This window comes from Oncorhynchus nerka, linkage group LG25 (assembly GCF_034236695.1).
Source record: "Oncorhynchus nerka isolate Pitt River linkage group LG25, Oner_Uvic_2.0, whole genome shotgun sequence".
NCBI classification, from domain to species: Eukaryota; Metazoa; Chordata; class Actinopteri; order Salmoniformes; family Salmonidae; genus Oncorhynchus; species Oncorhynchus nerka.
In genome coordinates, this window is record NC_088420.1 from 19,085,721 (window position 1) to 19,099,735 (window position 14,015).

The following is a 14,015-nucleotide window of genomic DNA, read 5'->3' on the forward strand; positions in this document are numbered from 1 at the left end:
TGATTTTTGTCCTCTGGCGTCCTTGGGTAGACAGAGGGAATCTGGAAGGACATCAAGGAATCTTTGTGTTGTTTGTGAATTTATAGCACGACTTTTGATGTTCCTTGGTTGGGGTCTGAGCAGATTATTTGTTGCAATTGCAAATGTAATAAAATGGTTGTCCGATAGTCCAGGATTATGAGGAAAAACATTAAGATCCACAACATTTATTCCATGGGACAAAACTAGGTCCAGAGTATGACTGTGACAGTGAGTGGGTCCAGAGACATGTTGGACAAAACCCACTGAGGCTCCGAAAGCCTTTTGGAGTGGGTCTGTGGACTTTTCCATGTGAATATTAAAGTCACCAAAGATTAGAATATTATCTGCTATGACTACAAGGTCCGATAGGAATTCAGGGAACTCAATAAGGAACGCTGTATATGGCCCAGGAGGCCTGTAAACAGTAGCTATAAAAAATGATTGAGTAGGCTGCATAGATTTCATGACTAGAAGTTCAAAAGACGAAAACGTCATTTTTTTTGGTAAATTTAAATTTGCTATCGTAAATGTTAGCAACACCTCCGCCTTTGCGGGATGCACGGGGGATATGGTCACTAGTGTAGCCAGGAGTCGAGGCCTCATTTAACACAGTAAATTCATCAGGCTTAAGCCATGTTTCAGTCAGGCCAATCACATCAAGATTATGATCAGTGATTAGTTCACTGACTAAAATTGCCTTTGAAGTAAGGGATCTAACATTAAGTAGCCCTATTTTGAGATGTGAGGTATCATGATCTCTTTCAATAATGACAGGAATGGAGGATGTCTTTATCCTAGTGAGATTGCTAAGGCGAACACCGCCATGTTTAGTTCCGTTTTGTTCATAACGTTTGGTTAAGGAAAAAAAAAAAAGTCATTAAAACGCGAACTTTTTTCCAAATTAACTCCATAATATCGACAGAGAAATGGCAAACCGATGTTTAGAATCAATCCTCAAGGTGTTTTTCACATATCTATCGACGATAACTGCCACGATGGATTTTTACTTTCTCTTCTGAAGAAATGGAACGCGCATGGACTTACAGATTATGCACACAGGACACCGGGCGGGACACCAGGTAAATGTAATCTCTTATGGTCAATCTTCCAATGATATGCCTACAAACACCTCACAATGCTGCAGACACCTCGGGGAATAGACAGAAAGCGCGGGCTCATTCCTGGCGCATTCACAGCCATATAAGGAGACATTGGAACACAGCGCCTTCAGAATCTGGGGCATTTCCTGTATGAAAGTTAATCTTGGTTTCGCCTGTTGCATTAGTTCTGGGGCACTCACAGATAATATCTTTGCAGTTTTGGAAACGTCAGAGTTGTGTCTTTCCAAGGCTGTCAATTCCATGCATAGTCGAGCATCTTTTCGTGACAAAATATTGTGCTTAAAACGGGCACGTCTTTTTATCCAAAAATGAAATACTGCCCCCAGAGGTTCAAGAGGTTAAAGGCAAAATATCTTACATCTATAAACTCCTTTCTGAGAAAGGAGGCTCCTCCTTTACTCCTTTGAAAATAATATGGGAAAAGGACCTTGGTCTGACTATCAGTGATGAGTTATGGACGGAGGTTTGCGACAGGGTATACTGCTCCCCAATGTAAAAATGAAAGAATCTAATTACAAATTTTATTATACTCCTTTGCGACTCCATAGAATGAAAACAGATATGTCTCCTAACTGTAAAAGATGTACCTCTGAAAGTGGAACCTATATGCATGTATTTTGGATCTGTAGAGAGATTGCCAGAATCTGGTCATCTATACATACTGCTGCACAGAAAAAACTAGAGGTACAGTTTGATATGACAACGTGTATCTATCTTAATGCCCAGCAGACTTTGTTCTTGATCCTGACAGAGAAAACTAGAGGTACAGTTTGATATGACAACGTGTATCTATCTTAATGCCCAGCAGACTTTGTTCTTGATCCTGACAGAGAAAATTTGCTTATGACTATTACATACTTTGCTAAGAAATGTATTCTTCTATTGTGGGCCTCTAATACCCCTCCTACATTTAAAATGTGGATTGACCAGATTGTTGACTTTCTTCCTCTTGAAAAGCTCACTTATGTCCTCCACAAGAGACAGCCCAAGTTTGATAGACTCTGGTCTCCACTATTCAACTATATTTCAAACTGGACAGAGTGAATGGGGTGACTAGGGAAATGCGCAGATACATGTTGTGTAAGGTACTGTAAAACCTAAAAACAAATTATTGGCCCGTCGTCTCAGCGAATGCTAGAAATAGCCGATAAGAACCTTGATAGTGCTGCTGCAAGTGTTATATGTTTTTTTTGTGTTTTTAATTTAATTTAGTTTTTGAGTACGTGTGCGTATGTGTGTGTGTGTGGGGGTATGTATGTATATATGTATATGTATATGTGTATATATATATATACATATATATATATGTGTGTGTGTGTGTGTGTGTGTGTACGCATGCCCACATGCATGCATGCATATATATATATATGCACCAAGGAAAATAAATAGATTAAGAAAAATAAGTGTTTTTATTTGACTTTATCTTTCATTTTATTTTAATTTTTTCAAATGTATTATTATTATATTTGGACTTTTTTAAGCCTGTCACATATGTGGAATGTGTTTTGTTGGTTGATTGAAAAACAAAAGAACTTAATAAAACTTTAAATTGAAAAAAAAAAACGTAATGTTGTCAGGTAGCAGAGTATGGTTAGCAACAAAACGCACAGCAGCACGTAAACAAGTCTGCAAGTTGTAAAGACTAATGAGGGACACCTTGGAAAAACTACAAGTACTTGTTCATTTTTCAAAAAACAAGCCTGGAACCTTTTATAAAGACTGTTGAAGTCAGGACAAGTACAGAGGGGAACAATGAGACACTGTGCTCCAAAAACACAAATGTTAAAGCATGTTCATTCCATTCCACGACTCTTGCTGTTTTATAATAAATTCCACAGTCGTGGAATGGAATGAACATGCTTTAACATTTGTGTTTTTGGAGCACAGTGTCTCATTGTTCCCCTCTGTACTTGTTCTGACTTCTTCCTTTACTGTTCTTGATGGCCCAGTATTACCTGAAGTTCAACTTTCTGCTGACATGTCTTGCCTGTGTTAAGTGACCAAGATCTGACTATATAGGATCAATGAGTATAGAGTGGTGGTGCCTTTAGTTTTATGCAAAGCAACCACTAAACATCAAATCTCATTATATTTGTCACATACACCAAATACAACAAGTGTAGAGCGTTCAAAAATGTGTCAGTTATTCTGCACTCTAGCACACTCAGATGAGAGTTCTCTGAAATCAGAGTAGATAGCCAGAGCGAATTTACCAGCTACGTCTATCAGCAGTTGTCGCATTGAGATCCTGAACATTCTATTGAAATGGTTACTTGCATAGTGGAGTCTTTTGTTAAGACATATAGCTAGCTAGCTACTGTTGACTAACCCCATTCTGTAAAAATTTGTGCAACCTCTGCACGAGGCTGCAATGAAAACCAATGGGACTGTGGCGACTGGGGCCTGTACTACGTTTCTACTCAAGCGTTGAATGACATTATAATGACCGATAGTATTGGAGAAAATGTGAAAAAATGAACCTTTTCTGGCGCTGTACGTTAAATTGTGACGTGTCATGACGTAACGTACAGCGCTCATAATGCAACTCATTTTAGCGTACAGGCTCTCTTCACGAGGTGTACCGCTTTTTTCGCAGATTAAGAACAATAAAGAGCAGGGACTGGGTAAGGGGGGATACCTAGTCAATTGTACAACTGAATGCATTCATTTTTGCGTCATCCCCGCAAGCCAACATGACTATCAAAAGCCACAACAGCCGCTGTTTACTACTGAAGATAACTTTAGCACACCCTTAGTTGTTATGGCTGCAATCCCGTTACCGGGATAATTGTTATCAACAACCGCTGAATTGCATAGCGCCACATTCAATGAATATTACTAAAAATATTTATATTTGTGAAATCACAAGTGCAATATAGGAAAACACAGCTTAGCCTTTTGTTAATCCACCTGTCGTGTCAGATTTTGAAAATATGCTTTACAGCGAAAGCAATCCAAAAGTTTGTGTAAGTTTATCGATCGCTCGTAAAAACATTATGTACACTTAGCATCAAGTAGCTTGGTCACGAAAATCAGAAAAGCAATCAAACTAATCGTTTACCTTTGATGATCTTCGGATGTTTTCCCTCACGAGACTCCCAGTTACACAATAAATGTCCGTTTTGTTCCATAAAGATGATTTTTTTATATCCAAAATACCTCCGTTTGTTTGTCGCGTTATGTTCAGAAATCCACAGGAAAGAGCGGTCTCGACAACGCAGATGAATATTCCAAATAGTTTCCATTATGTCCACAGAAACAGAAACATTTTTATAATCAATCCTCTGGTTGTTTTTAAAATACATGATAGATAGTATATCAACCGCAAATGTCTTTCACAGTAAGAGAGGGGAAAACAATGGCTGTCCAAATTCTATTGCACAAACAAAACTCATGTGACCACTTGACGCGATGTTATCGTTCTGGCTCATTTTTCAAAATATAAGCCTGAAACTATGTCTGAAGACTGTTGACACCTTGAGGAAGCGATAGGAAAATGAATCTGGTTCATATCCCTTTAAATGGAGCAAAGGGAGGCTATGGAACATGGAGTTTTCAAAATAGAAGCCACTTCCTGCTTTGATTTTCCTCAGGGTTTCCAATGCATTATCAGTTCTGTTATACTCACAGACAATATTTTGACAGTTTTGGAAACTTTAGAGTGTTTTCTATCCAATACTACTAATAATATGCATATATTAGCAACTGAGACTGAGGAGTTGGCCATTTACAATGGGCACCTTTTCATCCAAGCTACTCAATTCTGCCCCTGCAGCCATATGAAGTTAAGCATCTCCAATCCAAAATGAATCTAGAATCGGCTTCCTATTTTGCAACAAAGCATCCTTCACTCATGCTGCCAAAAATACCCTCGTAAAACTGACCATCCTACCGATCCTCGACTTCGGCGATGTCATTTATAAAATAGCCTCCAACACCCTACTCAACAAATTGGATGCAGTCTATCACAGTGCCATCTGTTTTTTCACCAATGCCCCATACACTACCCACCACTGCAACCTGTATACTCTCGTTGGCTGGCCCTCTCTTCATACTCGTCACCAAACCCACTGGCTCCAGGTCATCTACAAGTCTCTGCTAGGTAAAGCCCCACCTTATCTCAGCTCACTGGTCACCATAGCAGCACCCACCCGTAGCACGCGCTCCAGCAGGTATATCTCACTGGACACCCCTAAACCTAATTCCTCCTTTGGTGATATAAAACATAAAATAAAAAATGTATTTTCAGATCTAGATATTTGACTTGGTGATGTCCCCCTTTATTGTAGTTATAAAAGATAATTGTCATACAACATTAAGAAATGCATCTGTAAGTGTTAGTGTTTGACTCTGATGGTAGGAACAGTAAACAATCTCCTCTCACCTGTGCTGACACTTCCTAGTCAGCTACATGTGACCCCTAAGCCCATGTGAGAGTGCCCCTCTCATTTTCACTTTCAATTTAGCTGAAATGAAGAGACGATAAGTTTTCTTTTCTTGTAACATATTTGGGAGTGACAAAGTCACAGATTTGGGATCAGAGCCAAATTGACAGCAGAAAATGTACTTCATTTTCACTTTTGATTTTACTCAAACCATAAGTGATCAGAAATATTTGTATTATTATTGAAGTGTAATGCAGCATAGTTTTTGTTTATTTTTCTTGATGAGGAAATGCACAGTAAAACTAAAAATAAGTATAATGTAATGAATTCAGGAGAGAAACTGCACTGAACTCAAACCCACACATTAATTTGGAGTGCAGCAGATATATAGTAACTAGTGAATGGTCTTTACATTTAGATGCCTTAAAATTCTATCTAAAAAGGAATACATTGGAATTTTCCCATCCCAATCTACACAACCTACTACACATTTTCAAAGTGGAAGATTTAAAAAAAAGAATAATCAACAACAACAAAAAATACTTGGTTAAGCACCATTTACTTGGTTAAAGCACCATTTACTTGGTTAAAGCACCATTTACTTGGTTAAAGCACCATTTACTTGGTTAAAGCACCATTTACTTGGTTAAAGCACCATTTGCAGCCATTAAAGATGTCAATCATTTTGAATAATATTCTACCAAGCTCAGTAAAGTTGGTTGAAAATCTTTGATGGACAGCAACATACAAACCTTGTCTCTGATTTTCAAGCAAATCTAATTCAGGACACGGACTGGAGCGAACAGAAACACTCAACACCTCTTGGAAAGGCATTCAGTTGTTTCTTTGGAATTAGATTTTGTGCAATTATTGTCCCGCTAAAGAAATGCAACTCTATCCCAGGGTTAGGTTATCAAGAAGACAGAGGCGGGTTTTCCTTTATCTTTTTACCTGGGCATTGCTCCTTTCATATTTCCTTTTATCCTGACAAACATTCCAGTCCCTGCCGATGACAAGCATACCCAAACATGGTGCTGTCGTCACAATACTTGAAAATATAGGGGGTTTCACTCTGTTTTCTGTTGTATTAGATTTGACACAAGACTGAAGTTTTCAATTTAGACCATAAAGTGTGTCTTTGCTGTGTTGTCTCGCAGTATTACTTAACAGCCTTAATGCAAACAGAATGAATGATTTGGAGTTGTTTTTTTTAGCACAGACTCCCTTCTTTTCACTTTGTCATACAGGCCAGCAATGTGGAGAGGATGCAATGTTGTTAATCGTCTCTACTTTCAAGTATTGTCGTTGTAGCATCATGTTATAGATCATGATCATTCATGATCATGTTCCCAGGGCACATGAGCGGAGAAACTTGTTAAACATGAAATACAGCAACATTTCTGACATTACCCCATCCTGCCCTACCTTGGATGATGGGTTTATAAGGACCTGTCTCCCAACCCAGATACCACTGCTGTTCATCTGCCTGTCTACCAGACCAGCCCAGAGTACTGTACCACTGCTGTTCAAATGCCTGTCTATCTGTCCAGAATGAAGCTTATCCTGACTCTCTCTCTCATCTGCACTCTCTTCTGCTCAGGTAACACATCTGACCTCACAATGAGATGTGCATAAAGTTTGTTTTGACTGCATCACTCCCACATGTATGTGTTGATATTTCAACATAGCAAAATTGATTTTACAGTATATTTCTCAATTCTCTTATTTAATGTGTATGTATTTTCTATTTATTTTCTTGTTTTTCAGTTGAGATGCTGCAGTGTTTCAACGACTCATTTATAGTCAACTGTTCAGCCCCTTTGAGAGAAACATGTCTCACTGCAACCATCAATGCAAAAGGTGTGTTTAGAGTTTGTTGTCCACTTCACTATAATGCTTCAAGACAAATTAAATGATGTCGTTAGCTTCCTCAAGAAGGATGTTTTTAAACCCTCCTGTAAGATTACAGTGTACAATATTTATTGGTAATTGACTCATTGCTCTATGCTACTATTTCATTAGATTACATTCTAAATTGATCTATCTTTCTCTGGTTCTGTAAATTATCTGTTACTGGTGCAGGTCTCATCAATTCAACCCAGGTAGTCAAGGAGTGTTCCCCAATCTTCAGCTATGGTGAATCCACAGTGTCAGTGAACCTGGGCTTCTTACACATTGCCTCTAACCAGTTATTTTGTAACATCGATGGGTGCAACAAACAAACTCTACAGTCTGGTAAGATAACTGTCTTTTACCTAAATTAGGTTTGGGGTTTTCAAAGGTCAAATGTAGGTGTTTTCATCTCAATATCAAACCATTTCTGGGTAACAATTAAGTAACTTAATGTGATTGTTTTCAATTAAAATGGTCAAAAATAAACAAAAACAGGCTGAAATTTCACAAAACAGGCTGAAATTTCACAAAACAGGCTGAAATTTCAAGCTGTGTTTTCAAACAGCTCTTACGTTGGAAGGGCATTATCTTCATTTTCACAATTGCACAGAATTATTCCAACCTCATAGTGCAGAAACATATATAAAACACAGGGAAATCACGTTTTGGAGCGACCTGTATATTTATTCAAACTATGACAACTGAAATCAGGACATGAAATACATTGCTGAAAGGCCCAGTAAAGTCAAAAAGTATTGGAACAGTGACACATGTGTCATTGTTTTTGAAATGATTTAATGACAATGATGTTAAAAGTGCAGACTGTTAGCCTTAATTTGAGGGTATTTTCATCCATATTGGGTGAAACATTTTGAAATTACAGCTTTTTGTATATAGTCACTCCATTTTAGGGGACCAAAAGTATTGGGACAAAAGTTTTGTATTTGGTCCCATATTCCTAGCACGAAATAATTACATCAAGCTTGTGACTCTACAAACATGTTGGATACATTTTCTGTTTGTTTTGGTTATGTTTCAGATCATTTTGTGCCCAATAGAAATGAATGGTAAATAGTATATTGTGTCATTTTGGAGTACCTTTTATTTTAAATAAAAACAGTAAATTTCTAAACACTTCTATATTAATATGGATGCCTCCATGATTACGGATAGTCCTGAATGAATCGTGAACAATGATGAGTGAGAAAGATACAGATGCACAAATATCATCCAGAACAAAGAGCAAATGCACCCTACTGTATCTTGTAGTTTACCAATAAAATAGGGGGATGGTGAAGTAGACATACTTGGTATTTACTTCTCAAAAAATATAAATGAACTGACCACAATTAATTTCAATAGAAAGTTAGCAAAAATAGATAAGATTCTGCAAGAGGTAAATACTTGTCTATTTATGGAAAAATCACCTTGATTAACTATTTGGTCCTATCACAGTTTACTTACTAATAATGCCTACTCCAGATGACTCGTTTTGTTCAATCATATGAGCAAAAAATATTTCATTTTATTTGGAATGCTAAGCCAGACAAAATTAAATGTGCCTATTTATAAAATGAATATGAGTTTGGGGGGCTAAAAATATTAAAGCTTTAAACAAGCTGGTTACAATGTCATTTTTATCCTCCAGAAAAGATAGAACAAATATTACTACGAATGTTATGGTTAAATTCAAATATACTGATTAATAAAAAAACATTCTTTACAGAATTTTATTTTTAAATTGTATTATAATAGTTAATAGGATTATGAATAGAAACGGAGGAGTTACAGTGGGGCAAAAAAGAAGTTAGTCAGCCACCAATTGTACAAGTTCTCCCACTTAAAAGATGAGAGGCCTGTAATTTTCGTCATAGGTACACTTCAACTATGACAGAGAAAATGAGCAAATAAAATCCAGAAAATCACATTGTAGGATTTTTAATGAATTTATTTACAAATTATGGTGGAAAATAAGTATTTGGTCACCTACAAACAAGCAAGATTTCTGGCTCTCACAGACCTGTAACTTCTTCTTTAAGAGGCTCTTCTGTCCTCCACTCGTTACCTGTATTAATGGCATCTGTTTGAACTTGTTATCAGTATAAAAGACACATGTCCACAACCTCAAACAGTCACACTCCAAACTCCACTATGGCCAAGACCAAAGAGTTGTCAAAGGACACCAGACACAAAATTGTAGACCTGCACCAGGCTGGGAAGACTGAATCTGCAATAGGTAAGCAGCTTGGTTTGAAGAAATCAACTGTGGGAGCAATTATTAGGAAATGGAAGACATACAAGGTCACTGATAATCTCCCTCGATCTGGGGCTCCACGCAAGATCTCACCCCATGGGGTCAAAATAATCACACGAACGGTGAGCAAAAATCCCAGGACCATACAGGGGGACCTAGTGAATGACCTGCAGAGAGCTGGGACCAAAGTAACAAAGCCTACCATCAGTAACACACTACGCCGCCAGGGACTCAAATCCTGCAGTGCCAGACGTGTCCCCCTGCTTAAGCCAGTACATGTCCAGGCCCGTCTGAAGTTTGCTAGTGAGCATTTGGATGATCCAGAAGAAGATTGGGAGAATGTCATATGGTCAGATGAAACCAAAATATAACTTTTTGGTAAAAACTCAACTCGTCGTGTTTGGAGGACAAAGAATGCTGAGTTGCATCCAAAGAACACCATACCTACTGTGAAGCATGGGGGTGGAAACATCATGCTTTGGGGCTGTTTTCTGCAAAGGGACCAGGACGACTGATCCTTGTAAAGGAAAGAATGAATGGGGCCATGTATCGTGAGATTTGAGTGAAAACATCCTTCCATCAGCAAGGGCATTGAAGATGAAACGTGGCTGGGTCTTTCAGCATGACAATTATCCCAAACACACCACCCGGGCAACGAAGGAGTGGCTTCGTAAGAAGCATTTCAAGGTCCTGGAGTGGCCTAGCCAGTCTCCAGATCTCAACCCCATAGAAAATCTTTGGAGGGAGTTGAAAGTCCGTGTTGCCCAGCAACAGCCCCAAAACATCACTGCTCTAGAGGAGATCTGCATGGAGGAATGGGCCAAAATACCAGCAACAGTGTGTGAAAACCTTGTGAAGACTTACAGAAAACGTTTGACCTCTATCATTGCCAACAAAGGGTATATAACAAAGTATTGAGATAAACTTTTGTTATTGACTAAATACTTATTTTCCACCATAATTTGCAAATAAATTCATTAAAAATCCCACAATGTGATTTTCTGGATTTTTTTTCTCATTCTGTCTGTCATAGTTGAAGTGTACCTATGCTGAAAATTACAGGCCTCTCTCATCTTTTTATGTGGGAGAACTTGCACAAATGGTGGCTGACTAAATACTTTTTTTGCCCCACTGTATGTCACATATGCAGTTATTGAAATATATGGGAATATCTGCTCAATCCAAATTTACAACCAACTGATTGCAGCACTACCACAAAAAATGGAGGATGCAAGTGGAAAAGGGAGAAGGTAGGGAATTTGTTTGCCTGCCATATATTAAAGACACAAATTGGCTGAAAGGAACTGTCATAAATAGAAAAATATACCAATTTCATCTGAGGACAAAAATGTTGACAGCTGCGCCATACCGGTTGCAAAATAAATGGGAGCAGAGTTTCGATGTACCAATTCCATGGCATATGGTTTAACTCAGTATTTCAATTTCAATTATTATATAAAACTCATGGCACCAACAGAATGCTATATATATGGGGCATAAAACAATCTCAGCTCTGTAGATCTTGCTGCGAAGAGACAGAACCAATAGATCATTTATTCTGTTATTGCCCCTATGTAGCTATTTTCTGGTCACAGGTTCAGGAATGGTAAAAAAAAATCACAACATGCAATTAAAATGAACCGTCCAAATAGCAGTGTTGGGCGATTTGGAAAGCCATAGTCAGTCAAAAAATAATATAATAATACTCATAGGAAAGGTTTTCATCTTTAGCTCACAATCTGTGGATAATTTACGTTTAGAAAGGTAAAAAAAATGTTGTATAACATCACAGCACAATTAAAAAATATATGGCACATGGAAACCGAACGAGGGTGGTCTATGGTGATAGGTGGGATGGGCTGAGCGTGGCTGAAAGTTGGGATTAAAGAGCTGAGGTCTATGGTGATAGGTGTGATGGACTGAGAGTGGCTGAAGGTTGGGATTAAAGAGCTGAGGTCTATGGTGATAGGTGTGATGGGCTGAGAGTGGCTGAAGGTTGGGATTGAAGAGCTGAGGTCTATGGTGATAGGTGTGATGGGCTGAGAGTGGCTGAAGGTTGGGATTGAAGAGCTGAGGTCTATGGTGATAGGTGTGATGGGCTGAGAGTGGCTGAGGGTTGGGATTAAAGAGCTGAGGTCTATGGTGATAGGTGTGATGGGCTGAGAGTGGCTGAGGGTTGGGATTGAAGAGCTGAGGTCTATGGTGATAGGTGTGATGGGCTGAGAGTGGCTGAAGGTTGGGATTGAAGAGCTGAGGTCTATGGTGATAGGCGTGATGGGCTGAGAGTGGCTGAAGGTTGGGATTAAAGAGCTGAGGTCTATGGTGATAGGTGTGATGGGCTGAGAGTGGCTGAGGGTTGGGATTAAAGAGCTGAGGTCTATGGTGATAGGTGTGATGGGCTGAGAGTGGCTGAGGGTTGGGATTAAAGAGCTGAGGTCTATGGTGATAGGTGTGATGGGCTGAGAGTGGCTGAAGGTTGGGATTAAAGAGCTGAGGTCTATGGTGATAGGTGTGATGGGCTGAGAGTGGCTGAGGGTTGGGATTGAAGAGCTGAGGTCTATGGTGATAGGTGTGATGGGCTGAGAGTGGCTGAGGGTTGGGATTAAAGAGCTGATGTTTGGTCATGTATTATTGTTATGTAACTATAAAAGTACCATGTATGTAAAATGTTTTTGTAAAATGTATATGTAAAATGTATGTACAGTATATTTAGCGTTCATAAAAAAATTCTATTTAAAGAGCAAATGCATCCAGCTTGGGGGATTGTGTGCAAAAAGTGCTGCAATTTCTAAACAATTTGTGTGATACCACTGTACCTTTGGCTCTGTACCTCAGGAGACAGGTTAAATAAGGATTTGTAAGCATTGAGGGGGATGCAACTCCATATTAGGAAGGTGTTCCCAATGTTTGGTATACTCAGTGTACACAATCCATGTCTAAACTGTCTCAAGGTTTAACAATTATTATTTCTTCTCTCTTTAATCTACAATGACTGAAGTGGATTTAATTAGTGACATCAATAAGGGATAATAGCTTTCACCTAAATTCACCTGGTCAGGATATGTTTTGGATACTCACTATATATGACCACTGAATGTGGAATAAATACTGTATATACAAATACCAATCTCTGTTCTCTTCCTACAGCCCCCAATTTGGCTAACGGAAGACAATGTCCCTCCTGCAGCAGCTTCAGGGATACGATGTGTAACAGCACTGTGACCTGCCTGGGTGTGGAAGACCAGTGTTTTAGCGGCAGTGGTGAGTTGTCTTGTGGTTATTTTCATGATACCAAACCTTATAACATTTGTTCATCTCTAAAAAATATTTTGCTGTTCATACAGAGCAGCTATTAATTGTTGTGCTTTTAGTTGTTTTACAAGAGATCTAAATGTTGGGAAAACTATGTTTTTATCTTTGACAGTAACACCTGGCATCAATTCTACTACGGTGAATGTCAAGGGCTGTACAACTTCCAACGTGTGCATTTCCATTAATCAACTGCTGCCCTCAATAAGTCAACTGCTGCCCTCAGTGAATCAACTGCTGCCCTCAGCGATTAGCTTTAGTGACCTCAGTAATGTGTTCACCTGTAAGACAGCTCCTGTAACTGTAACCACAGCTCCTGTAACTGTAACCACAGCTCCTGTAACTGTAACCACAGCTCCTGTAACTGTAACCACAGCTCCTGTAACTGTAACCACAGCCTCTGTTATTGTAACTACAGGCCCTGTAACAGCCACAGCTTGGTCCATCAGACTGAGCCTAGTCCCTCTGCTGCTGGGCCTCACTATCAGCGAATTAATCTGATATAAACAGAGATGAACATATCGGGACTCATCTGACAACATAATGCATTGATTAGAACACAACATAATGTACAATGATTTTCATGTATTGTGAAATATGTACTATAAGTGAAATTATGTTATTTATTTGGAATTTTCCAGATGATGCCCTGTTACATTATATAGTGTGTTTGCTTATATATTTATCTGTATATTTGATCAATTGTGATTGCTTGTAAGTTTAAAATAAATAATATGTTTAAATGCCAATAAAGTTTCTATCACTCTACCAACATGGAAATAAACTTTTGTCTTATTGTAATATAATCAAATCACCACACATTTTTAAATAGTATTTTTTAAATAATTGTTTTGATCTTTTAACAGATAATACAAACAGGATAATAGCTCTCTTAAATCTAAATAACAACAGTGTAAGAGGGAACCATGATCATACACAATGATACTGTCCAAACAGAAAATACATGTCAACATCATTTTTTGTTTGACTTAGTTATTCTGGAGTTATTCTTCAGATGAGATGAAAACTTGG

General features: G+C 38.4%; 1 long non-coding RNA gene across 1 annotated transcript in view; it reads left to right on the top strand.

Annotated features, from left to right (window-relative positions):
• The window catches only part of LOC115109131 (uncharacterized), a 35,384-nt gene extending 21,623 nt beyond the window's left edge, over nt 1-13,761 (top strand). Inside the window, exons 3-7 of the long non-coding RNA XR_010461081.1 lie at nt 6,993-7,127; nt 7,295-7,387; nt 7,610-7,762; nt 12,822-12,935; nt 13,099-13,761. This is a non-coding gene — a long non-coding RNA (uncharacterized LOC115109131). The remainder of the gene's footprint in view (nt 1-6,992; nt 7,128-7,294; nt 7,388-7,609; nt 7,763-12,821; nt 12,936-13,098) is intronic.
• The last annotated feature ends 254 nt before the right edge of the window (nt 13,762-14,015 follow it).